The sequence below is a fragment of the Podarcis tiliguerta genome (assembly GCF_965153285.1).
Source record: "Podarcis tiliguerta genome assembly, chromosome: 5".
Classification (NCBI taxonomy): Eukaryota; Metazoa; Chordata; class Lepidosauria; order Squamata; family Lacertidae; genus Podarcis; species Podarcis tiliguerta.
The window spans coordinates 9,444,257-9,463,301 of record NC_139538.1 but is presented as its reverse complement, the minus strand read 5'-3'; the positions used below and the strand labels follow the sequence as shown (position 1 = coordinate 9,463,301).

Below are 19,045 nucleotides of genomic sequence, written 5' to 3'. Positions count from 1 at the left end.
CCCATAAGCAGAAGACCTGATGTTCTGTGTGCTTCCTTAGTCAGTCCCTTCTTAGGGTTCCTTATCTTTAATCTGGACTTGGGATGGACAGCCCTTCAAACAGAGGGCTGGCCTTGGTGAAATAGCATATGCATGGCAAGCCTAATACATTTCTCTGAATCCACATATTTTATTTTATTCGTTTATTTAATTGCTATCCTGCCCTTCACCCAAGGATCACAGGGCACTTTACAATATAAAATAAAAACACATAGCATAGTAACAAACAAAATAATAATCCCCCCCAGTTTAAAAGGCCATTAAAAAAAATTAGACCAAGTCCTGGGAGAAGAGGACTGTTTTTGCCTGGTGCCTAAAGATATGTAAAGAAGTTGCCAAGCAAGCCTCCCTGGGGAGAGCATTCAACAAATGGAGAGCCAGTGTGGTGTAGTGGTTAAGAGCGGTGGATTCGTAATCTGGTGAACCGAGTTCGATTCCCTGCTCCTCCACGTGCGGCTGCTGGGTGACCTTGGGCTAGTCACACTTCTCTGAAGTCTCTCAGCCCCACTCGCCTCACAGAGTGTTTGTCGTGAGGAACGAAGGGAAAGGAGATTGTTAGCCGCTTTGAGACTCCTGAAGGGGAGTGAAAGGCGGGATATCAAATCCAAACTCTTCTTCTTCTTCTTCAAATGGGAAGCCACCGCAGAAAAGTCCTGTTATGTTGCCACCCTCTGGACCTCTCCAGGACACATGAAGAAGAGCTTCAGATGATGATCACAGGGCTCAGGGCGGTTCAATTAAGGCTTTACAGGTCAAAACCAGCACTTTGATTTGGGCCAAGAAACCAATGAGCAACCAGTGCGGTTGGACCAGGATTGGTGGCATTCTGTGCTCAGGCCATCTTGCCCCAGTGAGCAACTTGGCTGCTGAATTCTGCACCAACTGAAGTTTCCAAACCCCCATCAGAGGCGTGTATAACACATTGCAGTAATCTATCCTAGAGGTTACCAGAGCCCAGACAACAGAAGATAGGCTATCTCTGCCCAGCCAAGGTTGGCGGCAGGCACTCCATGCCACCGAGGCCACCTGCTGGCTCCTCGGATCACGGAGAAAATGTGCTTTTTGCATTATAGAGAATGGCATTATTTAAAACCTGTCGTTCAAAACGTGCTACCTCCAGAGCCCATGGAAACGAAATGATCTGTTGTCTGCCTTGTTCACAGCCACAACTTGTTCTCTTTAAAGTACAAGGGGTTTGACCTATATTTTCTGCTGCCAAATGTTGGAGGGCAAGACCTGAGCAGACCACCACTTAAACTTTATACATTGAAGTTGGAAATGTTCGCGCTAAGGCGAATGATGGGCGAAGAATGATCTGTGCAGCTGTATTTATAGAACGGAGTGAATAGAAGTTGACCTTTCCCCATGCTATTTGCCATTTTGAAAAAGTCTTCTGTAGGTACCGCTGATATGATTGCATCTTTCCAATTCAGTTCACATTGGGAAGATTGTTCCACCGTCCAACGAGTCTCAGTCTAGGTATGTTGGAGCTGGGGGTGGCAGCACAGTTTGCCCTGAAAAATGAAATCCAAAATGATCGTGGAAGCTTCCCTTCAGGAAAGATGTCTGAGAACTTTCGAGAGAAGCCCAAGCGGTTGTGTGAATCGGCTTGCAGGCGCCACTTCATCTTAATGTCTGGCTTCCCAATCTTCCCGATGAATGCCTTATCCTACAGAGTTTGTAAACTGTACATTTAATACAATGTGAAATAAGAGGGTGATGTTTCTAACCTGAAAGTGGCTTTCTAGGCAACCAACAGCCAAGAAGATTCCCAAGGGGGAGATCTGGTGACCAACACTTTAAAATATAAACAGCGAGTAAGGGAAGGAGTGAAATGCGTAAGGAAGTGATAGATAAGGGGGAAAGGGGGGCGAATGCAGAAACTCAGCAAAAGGGGGCATATGACTCAGTTTTCAGAAGACAAGAGAAGGCTGTTTGGAGAAGGAATTTCATATCAGCCCTGCGTCACCCACACCTGGTAACAAACTACGTTGATAAGCATCATGAGAACACCAAATAAAATGGAGCAATTTAAGAAACAATGGCCAGTTGGAAGTTATATCTGAAGAAATGGCAGCAGATCAAAGGAAGAGAAGAAACCCAACACAAGAACTAGTAAGCTGGGAGGAAAATAACGATTAGCAACTAGAAAATTTGTATTTAAGGGTACATTTACACAAACCTGCTTTCATCAGCTGCGGGGAATGGTTTGAGAAACATAAGCGCACACCATTGTCCTTCGCTTCCCTTTTCCCTGTCCCAAGGTAAATGTTGCCCCAATATAAACATTTTCTGAGCCCAGGTCCCCTGTGCTTTGCCTCTGGGCACTGCCAAGACCAGCTTCCCTTAGCGGGAGAGAGATCTCAAGTAGTCAGCACTGATGGCAAATATGCGGTTGTGAAGTATCCGGGGCATGCAAAATACCATAACTGCAATACTTGGGGTATAGGACACGGGGGGCCTTCTAGTGGTTCCCTCATTGCAAGAAGTGGTTACAGGGAACCAAGCAGAGGGTCTTCTCGGTAGTGGTGCCATCCCTGTGGAACAGCCTCAGGGAGGCTCAGGGAGTGGTGCCGTCCCCTGTAGAACAGTGTCAAGGAGATAAAAAACTACACAACTTTTAGAAGACAGCCCTGTATTGGAAAGTTTTTAGTGTCTGGTGTTTTGTTATGGTTTTATATGTGTTGGAAGCCACCCAGATGGGTGGGGTATAGAAGGAAGAGGAGGAGGAGGAGGAATGACAAAGACGTATACATAAGAACATACCCTCCAGCATTTCTCTGATGAAAATAGGGAAGTCCCATTCCATTATGATAATTTTGCTATTTATGCCCCACACATCTTACTGGGTTGCCCCAGCCACTCTGGACAGCTTCCAATATATATAAAAACATTAAAAAACATTAAAAAAATTAAAACCCCTTTCCTATACAGGATTGCCTTCAGACGATTCAGGGGGTTGGATAACTCCATTTATCTGATGAATATAGGGACATCTTAAGGAAAACTTGGACATTCCAGGATCAAATCAGAAACCAGCACAGCTTCTCTAAATCAGGGACATCCCTGGAAAATAGGGACACTTGGAGGGTCTGTAAGAACAGTCCTGCTGGATTAGGAGAGTGGCCATTTTAGTCCAGCATTCTGTTCTCACAGTGGCTAAGCAGATGCCCAAAGGAATCCTGCAAACAGCACTCATTTCCCCAGCAACTAGCATTCAGAAGCATATTGTGGAGGTAGACTGTAGCCATCAACAGCCTTGCGATTCATGAATATGCCTCATCCTCTTCTAAAGTCATCCAAGTCGATGGCTGTCACTATACCCTGCAGGAGCAAATTCCAGGGTTTAATTAAGCGCTGTGTGAAGAAGAGTTTCTTTTTCTCTCTATTGAAACTTCCAATGCTCATCTTCATTGGACTGGTCCCCCCAATTCTACTGGTGCATTATTTCACAGACAAACAAGAAAGCTAGGTAGTTCAGCTCATCCCAGGGATTAGCTGTCCTTCAGTATCTACTGCAGTGTTTGCAACTCTTTTTGGACTACAACTCCCATCATCCCTAGCTAGCAGGGCCAGTGGTCAGGGATTATGGGAAATGTAGTAAAAAACAACAACCCACCGGGCGACCCATGTTTGGGAAACAATGTTTCTTCACAGTGACTCAGACTGGCAGCCTTATGTTCACATGGCCCTGATAAGTGACTGGTGGAACATGGCAAAGTGAGAGTGAAAATAAAGGGAGACAAATGGAAAAGGTGTTAGAATTAGGCCCTATCCACACTATACCGTCAAAGCAGTATCTTACCACTTGAAACAGTCATGGCTTCCCCCCAAAGCATTCTGGGAACTGTAGTTCGTTATGAGAGTTGTTAGTCGACCCACATGCCCCTCACAGAGCTACCGTTTCCAGATCGCCTGTCAAGCCGCTCTGTGGTGAAGATAAGGTTATCCAAACAACTCCCATCACCCTTAACAAACTACACTTCCCAGTATTGACTAAAGGGCTGCAGTGGCTCCCCATCTGTGGAATGCTCTCCCCAGGGAAGTTCGCCTGGCGCCTTCATTATACACCTTTAGGCTCCAGGCAAAAACGTTCCTTTTTCACCAGGTTGATCCGATTTACATACTATGCCCTTTTAAAATGTGTTTTTTTGGGAGGGGTGGGCTATTGGGTTGTTGTTGTTATTTTTATTAGGTATTTTGTGGTTTTATATCTTGATTTTATTCTGGGAACTGCCCTGAGACCCCCCAGGTATAGTGTGGTATATCAAACAAACAAACATTCTTGGGGGGAGGCCATGACAGTTTCAAGTGGTAGGATGGTGGCTTGGAAGGTATTGTGCAGACTCCATAGTCCTGGAGATGAGCCAGAGTAAACAACAGACTAAATCAGGACCCATGGGGCTAAGTGATGTGACCACCTTAGGCAGCAAGATCCCCATGTAGATCTCTAGCCTGGTGGCTCGTTCGTCTCAGGTACCCAAATGTCTCGGGCCACCCCTGGACTTAATGCTCATAGGTCATTACATGGAAGTGAATGTCAAGCCGCAGGTTCCAGAGTGCGCAGCTGTGCTCTGGCTTTCTTGAGGAGAATGTGGCTCCTATTTACCCAGCATGCCGCACCCCTTAGAAAGACCTGTCCATAAATGAGGGGAAGGGGAAGCTTTGGGTTTTCCAAAATCCAGGTTCCCAGAACGGAAACGAGGCGTATGTGTGTTTTGGGGGGACTGCTGTGGTTTGACTGCTGAGCGCCTGACATTGTGGCCCCAGCAAATCACGCACCCTAGATGTCCCATGCGCCAAATGTCAGAGTCAGCACATTCCAAAATAAAAGGGGAAATGCAATGAATAAGAAGAAGGTGGTGATAATAATAATAATAATAATAAAGACAAGAGTAAGATATTCAGTAAAAAAAAAAAAGGACAGCAATCGCTCTTCCTGATCGGTGCGATTTCTTCCCTACCTGCACCCCCCCCTTCCCCTCTTTCTTCTTTCAGCCAGACGACAGGCAATCATTTACATGAGGCTCTCCATTATACGCCGAAATAACAGTGCAGTTTTCATTAACAAAAGAGACTGCCTCTCTCCTCTTGGTTTGTGTTGTCAAGATACTTTAGCTGAAATATACAGCGATTTCCAACACTTACCCTGCTTGTCACACTGAGAGTGAAATAATGGCTGACATTAGGAAGATTATTTCTCTGCAATAAAATTACCTTTCACAACATATTTCTATCTAAGTGGAAATGATAGAAATCATAGATTCTATTTTCAAATGGAGGGACGGGGTGGAGTAAAGGGAGAAGAGAAGGAAAGCAACAGGATTTCTCCCTCCACCCCACCTCCCCAGAGCCAGTCAGGAAGGCAGCGAAAGGGAAACGCAGGCCTGCCTGCCAACAGAGGCCTAAATGGAACGCCGTGGATTTGCCAAAAAATAAAGAGGAAGACCAAAAATGCTTTAATAACAGGTACAATAGATTCAAACGAGTGGCTCCCCTTTCACACACAGGGCAAGCTTAAAGTTTTGTGGGGCACAAAGTAGGATTGGGGAGCCGGGGATCTGTCTTAACGGGCAATCCGTTGCAAAACTGACCTTATCAGCAGCTAGGAAAGTCTGTTGCAGGACTCCGCAGGTGGCCAGCCAATTTGCACCAGGAAGGTGACATCTGAAATTATATCTGCATAGCTTTTGCTGCTTAAAGCCTGGGATAGGGATGGACGGGGTGGGGGGTTGGGGGTGGGCAGCAAATTTGATTCAGTTCACATTTAAAAGCGAACCTACCTCATCTGCACTTTTTGAAAACAACTCCTGAAACAAAACATTGGAAATTCCCTCAATTTTTTCCATGCAGCCAAGTACAAAAACGCACATGCTAGGGTAAAGTGTGCCTAAAAATACATACTGTAGATGATCATTTTGCGGGGTTTTTTTGTTCCCAGCCCCTGCATGCATCAACGAAGTGCATCATAGGGTTGCCATACTTTGGAGATCAAAAAAAAGAGGACACATTTGCCGACTTCTACTTTTAACTATGGATCGCTGTGATGACTCTACCCATGAAAATTACGACATGCTCTGGAAAAAGAGGATATATAGCAAGTCTGATACCCTGCCCTGTTACACTCCGCCCCCGCTCCCATTTCACCCTTTTTGTGACATATTTTGTGAAGTTTTCGGTGTGCATGTGTGTGTAATCACACATCTTTGGGATGCATGTCAATCGCTCATGGCCTGTCCGTTAGTGATGACCACTAGTCTTCTAAAACGTGAGCTGAGCTTGCTTTAGGGTTTTCCTGAATAACAGGTACGTTTGTCAAGGAATCCCTTTTGGCGGCAGCTCTCTGTCTAACGAGCCTGGCACCACTCATGTATGAAACGGCCCTCATTTCAAAACTAATCTTTAGTCAGACCAATGTCTGGATCAGACCAAGCACAAAGGGAAGGCACAAAGGGAGCAGTCTATTCCTTCCCAGAAACAGGTACCCAGAGATCCACCTGATCCTAGATCAGCCATCTTGGTTAGTAACCATTGGTGGACCTCTTTTTCTCCACGAAATCTGTCTGATCCTCTTTTAAAAGATCAGTTCCAGTATTATGAGAGAAAAAGGTTTGTTTCCATTTTCTCCTTATCAAGCATAATTCTATGAACTATCAAAATGCCTCCCTTTAGTCATCTTTTCCCTAAAACCAAAAAGAAAAACAACTCCCCATATTTTTGCTTTTCTGGTATCTTTGGTCATTTTTGGTTGCCCTATTTCTCACATTCAATCTGGGACCACAAGCACCAATAAAACTTCCTTGGGACTGGAATTGGTTAGCCTCTAGTGAGTTTCCTTGACGAAGCACAGCAATTCCAACAGTGTGGCCTACTTGACAGAGGCAGTCCTCTATCTCAAATGCTGCCAGAGAGGATAAACAATCCAAAGAAAGGAGAGCAGCAAGAGGGGGTTTAAATTTGCCCATCAACCATTTGCACCCGGACAGTGGGATGTGCTGGCACACGGGACACCGAATCTCAGGTCGCCTCTCACCCCCTATGGTGAGATGTACAGTGGTACCTCGGGTTAACTTAATTCGTTCCAGAGGTCCGTTCTTAACCTGAAACTATTCTTAACCTGAAGCACCACTTTAGCTAATGGGGCCTCCTGCTGCCGCCACACCGCCGGAGCCCGATTTCTGTTCTTACCCTGAAGCAAAGTTCTTAATCTGAAGCACTATTTCTGGGTTAATGGAGTGTGTAACCTGAAGCGTATGTAACCCGAGGCACCACTGTATTTCTATTTAAGCTGCGCAACTATTTCTAACTTCCATCTATAAAGATTAATTCGCATATGCACATTTCATTCATCCTTTCCCTTCCCCCTCATTTTTAAGAATGGCGCAAGTGGCTGCCGTAAATCACTTGTGCACACACCTCGAGGCTAGCATTCTGGAGAACAGAATCTCTTCTGTCCCCCTCCAAGAGTGTTTTTTGCATAAACGAAGAGCAAATAGTCTTGGAAAAGCACCTCTCCGCACACATCCACACCAGCCAGTCCCCAGGCATCCTTTTGTAGTTTAACCTGCACGAGGGGGAAATGGTTCTTTGCTCTGCTCAAATCTGACCACATTGCTGGCATTTTTCTGCTTTCGCTCCAATGTCTGGGCATCGTAAGAAGGCACAGTGTGTTAAAACTGCACAACCCCGCACCTCGGGGAAGAGATAGGGAGCCTGCCTGCTCCTTCGCCAGCCACTGTTCCGAGTTCTCATAGTGTTAACTGTCCTCTCTTTAAATCCCTTCAGTTCTGCCTGCCACCGAGGGCGACCCAGATCACATTAGATTCCCAAAGCAAAGGGAACGGTTCTCATCTATCCGTCACCAAGGAGGCAGACAGGACCGGGGAACAACAAGGCATTTGTACCTGTGGAGGAGGACACTCCTGGGAAACAAACAGATGAGCCACCCCACGAATCCGAGCTATTCTCCAGAGGTAAACAGAACTGCATGAGAAACACACAAATTATCAGGGACATCTCGGTAATTCTTTCTTGCTTCAAGCTGCTGGTGAGGTGGGCTCGGGGTCTGAAACACTACATTGTCCCAGGGGTCGAGCGTGTGAGAATGTTAACCCTTGGAAAATAATGAGGATGTTGGGGGAAGGCAGGGGGAGAGCGGGGGGGGGGGGGAGAGGAGGCAGGCCCCAGCCTCGCAGAGACCTGCCATTCATTTCACAAGCACCACAACATGCTGAGCAAGCCCTTCCCAAACCACATGGCATTATGCCCAAGGCAGAGACATGCTTAACACACACACACACGAGTTCCCCTGCTACATCTTTGTGAGAATCACGGGCCTGCATAAAACAATCCCATTTTATCAGTGGAAATTGGTGGGTTGCTTTGAGTATTAAGTCCCAAACAGACATGTTTTCCCACGTAACAGGGATAACACCAAGGTTGCAGGTTTGATCCCCGTATGGGACAACTGCATATTCCTGCATTGCAGGGTGGGTTGGACTAGATGACCCTCATAAAAAGGTAAAGGTACCCCTGCCCGTACAGGCCAGTCTTGCCAGACTCTAGGGTTGTGCGCCCATCTCACTCAAGAGGCCAGGGGCCAGCGCTGTCCGGAGACACTTCCAGGTCACGTGGCCAGCGTGACATCGCTGCTCTGGCGAGCCAGAGCCGCACACGGAAACGCCGTTTACCTTCCCGCTAGTAAGCGGTCCCTATTTATCTACTTGCACCCGGGAGTGCTTTCGAACTGCTAGGTTGGCAGGCGCTAGGACCGAACAACGGGAGCGCACCCCGCCGCGGGGATTCGAACCGCCGACCTTTCGATCGGCAAGCCCTAGGCGCTGAGGCTTTTACCCACAGTGCCACCCGCGTCCCTTAGATGACCCTCATGGTCAATTCCAAATCTGCAATTCTATGATTCGAAGTGCACCTCCAACTGCCCCATTTTAATTAAAAATTAAAAATGCTGAATGGTCTCATTCCAAGGGCAACTCAGGCTGCGTTCACATGGCAGATTAATGCATGTTCACAGGGTTTTCCTAACTGCTTATTTACACGTTATACAGTCGTAGCCCCGCTTACGTATCCCTCCAGTTATGTAAACTTCAGGATACACAAGCGGCAAAGTATATTACCGGGTTTTTGCCGGGCATACATGCGTAGAAGTGGTGTCTCCGGTTGCGAAAACCTCGGGATCTGGCCGGACCTCCGGAACGGATCCTGTCCCCAACCAGAGGTACCACAGTATTTGAGCTTTCACACAATGTAAAAGCCACTTCTGGAACAATGGTGGAACTATAGTGCATGTTTAGTACTCATTCCATCTTACTTGCAAATGGATTTTTTCTGGAAGCAAAATGCGTACTATTTTTATTTTTAAATTTGCATACCGCCCTTCATCCGTAGATCCCAGGACAGTTCACAACATAAAAAGACAAGGTAAAAACACAAAATGCATAATAAAAACAAGAACAAACAAACAAGTAAACAAACAAAAAACAGAACAAAAAACCCTCCACTCCCACCCTCTACCACAAACATGTTAAACCTTGCACTATATTCCACTATAGTTCCAGAAGCGGCTTTTACATCATGTGAAAGCTCAAATACAGTGAGGAACTTAATAAAAGTAATGACAATTGAATAAATTGCTGTGTGAATGCAGCCTCAGCATGTCAAAGCAACACTGTGTCCTGAGGGCCCTTACAGAAGGCACTGCCAGGCATAATGTGGGAAATAAATGGGGGTGGGCCGAAATAAACATATAAAATGACATTTTAGAAAAAAATAAATGCACTTTATAGTTAGCACTAAAATGATGCATTCCTAAAATTAAACACAATTAGCAAAATGGTCTAATTGTGTCCTTTGGTAATGAAGTTCTTCGTTCTGATCTGTGAGTGAAAAAACTATACCCAATTTACTTATGTCAAGACCCAGCACAAAGTATGCCTTCCGCCTGTTGCTTTCATTGCTAAATGAGCTGCCTGAGCAATGGTACATGTGGGACTGCAGAGCTTCCACAGGCAAACCTTTGAAAAACATATAATTGTTGGCATCCCTCAAGGGACACTGAAGTGCTCCTCCAGAGATGAAGTCAAACGCTGGAGAATCACAGCGCCTGCTGTGGCTGCAGAGATCCATAACTCATAATGGCTGCCTCCCACATTGCTTTTGCTGCATTAGCAGCACCAAAGGGACCTCTCCAGGGCACAACCCTAGGCAGTGTGTTGTGGAAGTCCTGGGTTGCCCAGAGGACAAGACCCGCCCCCCCCCCAGCCTTGCCAGACTGGTCCAAATAAAAGCATAGCAATGTGTTTGGCACCAGCTTGGCTGCAGGAGTTGCCAGAAGGAGGCATACAAGATACCACCCAACTATCTTAGGGACTCCACTCTGGATTTGTGTAGGGTTTACTCCTTAGCCTTTTCCTCTCCTGAAGACATCCCGCAAGGCAGCGGAGGTTTAGGATCAGAGTTTTCCTTCTCCTAGATGGACTACCTTCCCAGGTGGATGAGCCCCCACCTGCCCCTCACTTCCCTCTACAGCACATGCAGAGACCACCTTCTTGACTGTTGGACCACCAAGCCAAACTCAACCCACCAGCTGTGAATTTTGGGGTGAGGAGTCTAAGAGCTTTCTGGACAAGAGCTTTTAAGACAAGGTGGCTGAGTGGCTTCATTCTTTTCTGAAGCAAGGGGGGAAAACCGCTCGTCATTGCTTCAGCAGTGTCTTGGCTTCCCGCAGCAGGTAGCTTTCTAAGTGGGAATATAATGCCTCATTGAGAAAAATGCTACATCACAAAACAGTGTTTCAGGCTGGAATCGAATGCACAATAGGAGTGGCTCTACATCATGTAATACCATTCCCAGAGGGTGTTGGTTCCAAATGCTGTGAGCCTCCTCCAGGAAGCCAAAAAAAGCCAAGCCAATGAAACCCTCAGCTACCTATCTAGAATTGCTCCAATGTCTTTATCCTGGCAATATGTTGACTGTTAACTGTTTACATGGTACAAACTTAAGATTATGAAGCCTGAGATGCAGTGCAAACGTGGAGGGAAATATTCATGCACAAAGAACCATGAGCTCATACTTGAAATAAATGGTTGGTTGTTGTGAAGGAATGGAATGGGCAGCCCAGTTTTCCCTAGATGTCCAATGCTTAGTTTGAAATATGGATTACAAGGTAGAGCTCGTTCAGCTGGTTTTGGTGACAGCCATGGAGTAAATCCAAGGAAATCAATGGACTTTCCCCCTATGAATTCCAGTGGATATGTTCCATGTCTCAGTTGGTGATATTGTACTATATAATAAAATTAAGAGGCTGTCGTCATGCTGTAGTTCCTGGGGCAACCAACAGGTAGCCACAGAAACTCCAGCATGAAGAAAGATTCATATGTGAGCACACAAGCGGTATGGGTGGCAGCCAGCCAGATCAGCTGTTTAAAAGTGAGAGCCACTTCAGAGTGTGGTTCGACAAACCACTCTCTGAAGTGCCTCTCCCCCACCCAATAAACATCGCTGTCATGGCAATTAACAGAGTGGGGAGGTGCTTCAGAGAGCGGTTTGCCAAACCAATCTATGAAGGGCCTCCCACCCTCCTTTAAAAAGGGGTGGAATGGGGTAAATTGTGAATGGAGATGGGCTTGGGGCAAGCAGGGAGGGTTTGGGTGAGCTGGGAAGGGATGGGGTGCAGCAAATCAATTTCCTGTATCTTTCACTAGCTCCCTCACATTTTGCTTGCCTTTTTGTAAGGCCTCGTGGGACAGCCACTTGGCTTTCTTGCATTTCCTTTTCATTGGGATGGTTTTCGTTGCTGCCTCCTGTATACTGTTATGAGCCTCCATCCATAGTTCTTCAGACACTCTGTCCACCAAATCGAAATCTGAGATATTTTGTTCAAGTTACCGGGATGAAACTTGATCTTGAAAATATGAAGAATTTTATTAAAATTTTATGCAATAAATATCATGTTACTGGTTTCACATCTTCATCTCTTTTTCCTTTTTCATTTTGCTATATGAATCTCTAAATAGTTTACACTGATGATTCTAGCTTGCTAACCTATCATATCATTCAATTAATGAGTTCAGTTTCCATGACTTGTGAAGCAATTTGCAACATCGAATTGCTGAATGTACCCCTGGTGAAAATAACCTCCCACCACCTTGCAATTAACAGAATGTTCAGGTCAGTTCCATAATTCCATTTTGTACTCCCATTACTGTTTATAAAAGAAGAGGAGTTTCTGCAGGAGTAGAAACGAGCACATTTCCTGCCACTGCTCTCAAGAATGATGGTGACTTCTGTGCTTGTTAGAAATCATTTCGATAGACCATAATCCAGGGAGACCAGGTGGCACTTTAGCTTTTTGTTTTCCGAAGGTTAAAAAGGAAAACTATTTCATAGGTTGTAGGTTAAGGCTGCAGCCTTCGAACCTTTCTTTTGAGGAATATTCCATTGACATTCCATTCCAGGATCAGAGTGCACAGTACAGCTTGGCTTGGCCTCATTTTCACTGAGCTTTTGGAAATATGTAGAATCGTAGCACTGATAGGGATCTCGAAAGCTCCTCAAGTCCAGCCACCATGCAAAACAGGAAATCCACTACTACAAGTTTTGCCCAGTCTTTTGGAACGTATTCCTTGCAGCCCCACCCAAATCATATGTAATCAGCAGTGATTCCTGCTGAGACCTTCTAAGTAGGATTAGAGACTTAGAGTGGTCGCACTTCCTATTTTACAGAGCACAGTCCTCTCTTTCAGCAATGGCTAGCTTGCGGCCCTCTGAATGTTGTTGGACATGGTGACCACATCTTAGCTCCCCCCGTTCTCTGTCTGAAGGGTTGTCCTGTCCAAATCTGGTTTAATGCTAAAGATCTATACGAGCAAGTGTGGTCATTGCAGTTGCCCACCCACAGTTAGCAGCACAGGCACAGCAGACTGAGAAGGTCCACAGGCCACAGTCTTCCCCATTAGGGTACTATGTGTTGCATCTCTATTTAAATTGTAGTAATTAAATATTTCTAATTTTTGCATCGATACAGATCCATTGGCACATGCTAATCATATGCAGACCTGTGTCCTCTTTCTTCAGAGATGCCAGGAACTGAGCCAGAGAGTGCAGATCATACGCTGTGCCACTGAGTTGCTAAGCTAAATAGTACAACAATAAAATAATATTTGGAACAAATTACTCCATTATAATTAGGCACAGATAAGTCCTGATGGCTTCATTTGAAACCGAGACCTTGGGCTTACCAGAGTATCAGTTCAAACACTTCCCCTAATGCTTTTGATTCTATCTCTTCAGGGGGACAGGGAAATAGCTTTGCTGCAGAGCAAAGGTAAACTGCAGGAGAGCTGACTTTGACTAAGCACATGGCAAAGTGTGCTAACTCTTTGCTTGGGCAGGTGTAAGAAGGGACATCTGCACACTCTGCGAGTAAAATGTAGGCTTCTACTGCCATGCAGATACCACAAGGAGCATCACAATAAAGCATGAATCTCTCTCTCTGTGTGTTTCATTCACTGGACACAATCCGATGGAGATTGACATTCATGCCACCTGCATTTGAGTGTCACTGCCCGACCGGCTATCTAATCAAGCCTTGTTTGCACCTCTTAAGGTTACGTTTCCCCACCACCATTTTGCAAGGGGGGCATCTCTGTGATTCAAATCCAAATCTGATATAGACTTTGGACATTCCGAGGTCCAAATTCGCTTCCTACCACTACCACCACACCACCTTTGCCTCGTAAGACTGCTCAAGAATACTACGTCAGTATCCTTTTTGAGGTGAGGGAAGCAGAACTGTTCACAGTATTTCAAATGTGGTAGCTTGTGGATACAAAGAGTGCGATCCATTTCAGAGGCACACACCCCACACCAAGATCTTCCATTCTTGCATGCCTGATATGAGAGCCTGCCCAGCCCATCTTCCAGTTCCTTGACCCCATCTCTTTTCTTCCTCTTCAGTAGTCTGTGCCTCTTCCTGTGCCTTTGTTACATGGCTCCCAGCAGAATTATCTTCATAAAAACTGTTTGATTAAACAGGCTCTCTCAACAAACAGGAGGTGTGTACAGCAAAACAGGACAAGAGTATTAATCAGAGGGTAAATGTATGGAAATGCTGCACAAAAGCCAAGCAGGTTGGTTTGTTTAGTCTTCTTTCACTGTTGCGCATCTTCCTAAATCTGCCTTTCCTGTCTGAGTCAAGGTATTGTGCCCGACGGTATTGTTACCTTCAAAAGCCAAGGTCAGGTTGAGGTAAAGCTCAGAAAAGATGCAAGGGCAGGCAGCTCTATTCTGCGACGGGAGCTTTTGCTGCAAGGTATCATCCCGAGGTCACCGGTTTACACCCTCTATGATTTTCGTAAGTTCCTTCATTAAAAATTGAGGGTCGACCACAGTACAAAACAGACTGGCAAGCTGGCTTGAAATTTCTATCAATAATGGATCAGTTCATCTGTACTGATTTCTTTCCAATATGACCCTTCGTTATTTTTAGCACAAAAGAGAGTGTATCTAAATACACAACACTGCTGAAGAGAGAGGGCAGAAAGAGAAGCCATCACTCAGCTAGACTCAGCTGAACCACCATCTTCCTGAGCTGCAGACTGTCACTGTCAAAGATGGTGCAGCTGAACTCCAAGTACAGGCGAGACATTTCCATTTAAGAAAAAAATAATTCAGATGCTAAGTTACCCTGGGTTGGCTAAGTACCGCCTGTTAGGATATTTCCGTTCCACCTTAAAAGGGAGCATCCTGCACATTTCCTGTTTCACAGGATGTTTATGTTGTGTCTTTGCTTTCGTTTCTCTCTCTCTGCCAGAGACTCTGAAGCAGGCAGTCATGTTTTTCTTTGTTCTGATCAACGCAGAAATAAACTTGTAAATAATGCTCTCCTGACTTCATCTTTCACTGTGTGCATATCTGCTGATAGAGCGTGCTCGGCTCTGGAATGTGGGAAGCTATTTCTGGAGCTCCTGCCGCTAATTGCTGATACTGCGTGTCTACGGGAGATCAACGGACATCCGGAGACGACGTGGAGTCGAGATGGACTTTGTCTCCCTGGCAGTATCCCAACACCGCCTTCTCCCTCCAGTTGTATTGGACCTCAACTCCCACCAGCCTTTGCAGCACACCCTATGGTTGGGGATGATGGGAGTCTGAGTCTAGCAACATGCACAGGACAATGGGTCCCCCATCCCTGCCTATCCGCTGAAATATCCACTGAGACAAACAACTGAGGAGAATTTGTGCAATAAATTCATAAAACAGCCATGCATGATCAAAGGGGATTGGCTGAACTTTCACATCTTCCCACAAATCCCTCAGACTTGGACTACACCAAATATCATCCAGTTTTACTTTTCAAATGAGAATTTATTTATCTCAGTGTGTTTGAAATATTCCCTGAAAGACGTTTTTCCTGTCCTGTAATGTGATATTGTTTCCTACCCCAACTGCTACTTCTGTTGTTCTGTTCACCTTCTTGTGTTAGTCACATGGGTCAGCTCAACCAATCAGGGATTGTGCACTGAATGAGGTGGCATCATGATACCATGCAACCAACACGATTTAGCCATGTGACGGAATCAATAATGGTAAGTCAATGGTAAGTCAAAGCTGGACCTTAAAGAAGGCTGATCGCCGAAGAATTGATGCTTTTGAATTATGGTGCTGGAGGAGACTCCTGAGAGTCCCATGGACTGCAAGAAGATCAAACCTATCCATTCTGAAGGAAATCAGCCCTGAGTGCTCACTGGAAGGACAGATCCTGAGGCTCCAATACTTTGGCCACCTCATGAGAAGAGAAGACTCCCTGGAAAAGACCCTGATGCTGGGAAAGATGGAGGGCCCAAGGAGAAGGGGACGACAGAGGACGAGATGGTTGGACAGAGTTCTCGAAGCTACCAGCATGAGTTTGACCAAACTGCAGGAGGCAGTGGAAGACAGGAGTGCCTGGTATGCTCTGGTCCAGGGGGTCACGAAGAGTCGGACACGACTAAACGACTAAACAACAACAAGTCAAGTCAATGGTGAGTGACATCAATCAAAGGAAATGTAACTGAATCATCTACCATTTTCACATGGAATTGGGGGTGGGGGGCTAACCATAAAGGGGTGCATTGTCTGAAACTGCCACAATAAATTGTAAGTAGTGTTATAATGAAGGTAGCTTAAACACTGAACTGCAGCAAATGGAATCAAGGAAGTATTCAGACAATGCTCTTCTTGCTCACATATTAGATAATATTTTATCTATTTTATTTTATTTCGATTTGTATCCTGCCCTTCCTCCCAACAGAGCCCAGGGTGACCATGCAACATCTCAGCAAGCTGTTCCAAATCTGCTGAAACCAAACCATCTTTCAACTACTAAACAATGTTTACATGGGCAAATACAACGTGTGATCTGAGTTACCATAGAATTGCCTGGCAACCATTTAGCAAACCCTTCCACAATTATCCTCTGGCCTTCATGCAAGTGAAGCCCCCCACCCAACCAGTAAATGCACCAATTGATTTTTTTTTCCTGTTGGCATCTTGTCTCTTTACCACAGATGCCCCCTGCTACAAAGATTTCTATAAATATTTACACCCACAGTGAGAAAATGCCCATACGTTGTATGCTAGAGGAACTTCAGCTGACCTCGAAATCTCCACATCTGCCATTGAATTGAGTTTGCAACGAGGTGATCTATTGAGGCTTGGAATCATTCAGAAACCTGGCAGGTGGATCACAGGTAAATGCTAATAGCGAGGGCAGGGTTGCCTCTTGTTTTCTTTATATAATCCTTTGTTACTTCTCTCTTGTTGCTTGGTTTCTCTCCCCCCTCCCCAATCCATCTCTTCTTCCTCGTTTTTTTTATGCTTCTCATGTTTGTTTCGGCCCATTGCCTGACCTTTAGGCATGTGCCTTGTTCCAACTTGATGTTACTCTCCCAGGGAAATGTTCTGCTCGTTCCAGATTTGTGTACCTGAAAAGGGACACTAGGTGAAAGAGTCGTTTTCAAGGGTGTAGAAACTCGGGGTTTAGAATTTCTCAGCATGCAAAGTGAGGGTGGGGAGGAGGACATTGATAGTCTTGTTTTGCTACAATTGCCTTCGGAAATCAAAGCGTGTGCAATAAAACAGCCCTGCGATGAAGCATATCCCGGTGCACATGTGGCCATAGTTAAACTGAACAGCATACATTATTAAAAAGATAAAATTTGTATTTCAAGAACTATTGCTTTTTAATCGCATAGCTTGGTTCGGGCCTTTCAGCGTCAAAAAATAGTTTGGATCGGACTCATCCCAAATACTCCCTCAAGGACTGACCGTGTCTAAGGTTAGTGCATTGATGTGCGAATGGTGCACCCAAAATACTAGGCAAAGGTTTAATGCTGTAACATAGAATATAGTGATGTCATATAAGGTAGAAAGGTAAGGGACCCCTGGATGGTTAAGCCCAGTCAAAGGCAACTATGGGGTTGCAGTGCTCATCTCACTTTCAGGCCAAGGGAGCTGGCGTTTGTCCACAGACAGCTTTCTGGATCATGTGACCAGCATGACTAAACCACTTCTGGCGCAATGGGACACCAAGACGAGTGCCAGAGCACACAGAAATACCATTTACCTCCCTGCTGCAGCAGTACCTATTTATCTACTTGCACTGGTGTGCTTTTGAACTGCTAGGTTGGCAGAAACTGTGATGGAGCAATGGGAGCCCATCCTGTCGTGTGGATTCGAACAGCTGACCTTCCAATCAGCACGCCCAAGAGGCTCAGTGATTTAGACCAGAGAGCTACCCAAGTCATATATACTGAGGCAGTTATTTTCAGTTATAGACTGTTGTGTGACTTTTAACTGTGAGAGCAGCAAGTTGTGTTATGCTGCCACCTGCCTCAGAGCCAGTCTGTAAATATTAGTCTCAGATACAAATTCACTTAAATATGTTTCAGTAACATAAGTATTACCTACCTCTCTTATGGGATGCAGGTGGTGCTGTGGTCTAAACCACAGAGCCTAGGGCAAGGTTGGTGGTTCAAATCCCTGCGATGGGGTGAGCTCCCGTTGTTCGGTCCCAGCTCCTGCCCACCTAGCAGTTCGAAAGCACGTCAAAGAGCAAGTAGATGAATAGGTACCACTCCGGCAGGAAGGTAAACGGCATTTCCGTGCGCTGCTCTGGTTCGCCAGAAGCGGCTTAGTCATGCTGGCCACATAACCCGGAAGCTGTATGCCGGCTCCGTCAACCAATAAAGCGAGATGAGCACAGCAACCCCAGAGTCGTCTGCGACTGGACCTAACGGTCAGGGGTCCCTTTACCTTTTTACCTCTCTTATTCATTCTATCTGGCAAGAGCAAGCACAGCAAGTAAAAGTCATATGTTACTTTTCAAACCTGGTTTTTCTAGGGGCGGGGGGAGAGAACTTTTCAAAAGGGTCAAACAACCCAGGGCAACTTCTGCACAACATTGTAAAGTATAATTATTACAACTGCCTGTGTTTAGAGACCTCAGACAGAGATGTGCATTCATTTTATCAATAAATGAAAGACTGAGCAAATGGGGCCTGCTCACTTCAACTTTCATCCGTTATGAAATGAAGGCCATGGGTACAAACGAACACAGGGGGACAACTATGTATGTACTAGGTAAATCCAATGCAGACTAGTGTTATTTGCCTGGAAAGAAAAACTTGCAGAGCCATTGCCAATGTGTGTGGACAATATTGAGCTACAGTAGATGGACTAATGGTCTGACTTGGTATAAAACAACTTTCTATGTTCCCAGGTTATGCACAACCATAGCCCCAGAACCCTATTCAGGGAGAGATAGGAATAAGAGTATATGCAACACATGTTGCTTACTGTAGGAAGTGTTAGGATATTTCCGTTCCACCTTAAAAGGGAGCAGGATGTTTGTGTCACAGCCTGCATATTTCCTGTTTCACAGGATGTTTCTGTTGTGTCTTTGCGTTCGTTTCTCTCTCTCTGTGCCGGAGACACTGAAGCAGGCAGT

General features: G+C 45.5%; 1 long non-coding RNA gene across 1 annotated transcript; it reads left to right on the top strand.

Annotated features, from left to right (window-relative positions):
- The first annotated feature begins 5,426 nt into the window (after window positions 1-5,426).
- Window positions 5,427-18,903, top strand: LOC310678516. Its single transcript, XR_014511802.1, has 4 exons — window positions 5,427-5,508; window positions 7,825-8,012; window positions 16,649-16,787; window positions 18,818-18,903. It is a non-coding gene; the product is annotated as an uncharacterized lncRNA (long non-coding RNA).
- The last annotated feature ends 142 nt before the right edge of the window (window positions 18,904-19,045 follow it).